Here is a 523-nt window from a genome sequence, read left to right as displayed (position 1 = left end):
TGAATAACGTGCACGAGGGCGAGAATCCTGCAAGGTGTTTCTATGATCCTAACAGAGAATGAAAGCAATTTTCATGCTCGCTGTGAGATCTGCTTTTTTCAGGCTTGGAACGAAAAGTGTGAGGTTGTTGTACAGGCAGTGTTGTCTCCAGAGCAGATAGTAGGGAGAACTCCAAGTAAGGAAAAGCTGCTTCGGCCCAAGTACGTGTGACTGAAATAACAGATAATTATTATCTATCTTGCCCCTTCCTCTGCCGCATCTTCCGAGCTGAATTTTAGACTGCATGCTCTTTGGGGCAGGGAGCTCGGGTGTCATAAAGTACAGAAGCACATAGATGGTGTCACATTTAACATCACAGCATTTTATGTATCTCCTCCCTAGTGTCTTGTTCTCATTAGAGTATATTGGAAACAAACAGATAGAATTTGCGGGCGGGGAAGAATCACATGTGCATTTGGTCTGAATTCTTTCCCTCTTTCCAACAGGAGCCTGGCCCAAGGTGTCATCCGACTGTAGATCTCCT

The sequence above is a fragment of the Varanus komodoensis genome, unplaced genomic scaffold (genome assembly GCF_004798865.1).
Source record: "Varanus komodoensis strain SLA01 unplaced genomic scaffold, ASM479886v1 scaffold112, whole genome shotgun sequence".
Classification (NCBI taxonomy): domain Eukaryota; kingdom Metazoa; phylum Chordata; class Lepidosauria; order Squamata; family Varanidae; genus Varanus; species Varanus komodoensis.
Note: the sequence above shows the minus strand (reverse complement) of the source record.